Source organism: Microtus ochrogaster, unplaced genomic scaffold (assembly GCF_000317375.1).
Source record: "Microtus ochrogaster isolate Prairie Vole_2 unplaced genomic scaffold, MicOch1.0 UNK16, whole genome shotgun sequence".
NCBI classification, from domain to species: Eukaryota; Metazoa; Chordata; class Mammalia; order Rodentia; family Cricetidae; genus Microtus; species Microtus ochrogaster.
In genome coordinates, this window is record NW_004949114.1 from 1,650,176 (window position 1) to 1,651,120 (window position 945).

The window sequence follows — 945 nt, forward strand, 5'->3', positions numbered from 1 at the left end:
AAAATTCCAGGATGGAACCAGGTATCCTCCAACTCCAGCCCCGGAGCCTTTGATGCTGCTGTGCTGTGTGCCCTGCATCTCCGCAGAGATGGACAGGCAGAGGAGCGGTCACGGATGGAGCCACCATGACACGCCAGTGTCAGGGAATATCATGTTAAGGCGTGTTACTTTTGTTTATGTTGCTTTCGCTTAACTCTGTGAAGTTGTGTTACTTTGCCTGTCTAGAACACCGGATGGTCTAATAAAGATCTGAATGGCCAATAACCAGGCAGGAGAAAGGATGGGTGGGGTGGGCAGGCAGAGAGAACATACAGGAGAAATCTGGGGAGAAGAAGTAGTCAGAGAAGGAGGAGGACTTCAGAGCCTAGCCATCCAGTTGCACAGCAATCCAAGGAGTAAGAGTAAGATTTACAGGAGTAAGAGAATGGGAAAAGCCCAGAGGCAAAGGTAGATGGGGGTAATATAAGCTAAGGAAAGTTGGCAAGAAACAAGCTAGGCTATGGCCAAGCATTTCTAATTAATAAGCCTCTGTGTGATTTATTTGGGCGCTGGGTGGCGGGCCCCCCCAAACCATCAGACTACTACACGTCAGAATGTCCACACTCAGCTGCTCTTGACTGTTAAGTACACCGCTGTTCATTTTGGCATTTGCTAGCAGGATGCACCAAAGACTTGGGAGACAACAGAACTCTGGGTGGTGCAGCAATGGCAATATATGCCTGAATCCCAGCACTTGGGAGACTGAAGCAGAGTTCAAGGCCAGCCTTGGCTAGAGTGGGAGCCTCTGTCAGATAAACAAAAGGGCCAAGGAGATGGCTCAGTCATCAGAGTGCTTGCCATGCAGGCATGAGGACCTGCGTTGGATCTTAGAACCCTATTAAAACAAATAAACAAGCCGGGTAGTGGTGGCGCATGCTTTTAATCCCAGCACTTGAGAGGCAGAGG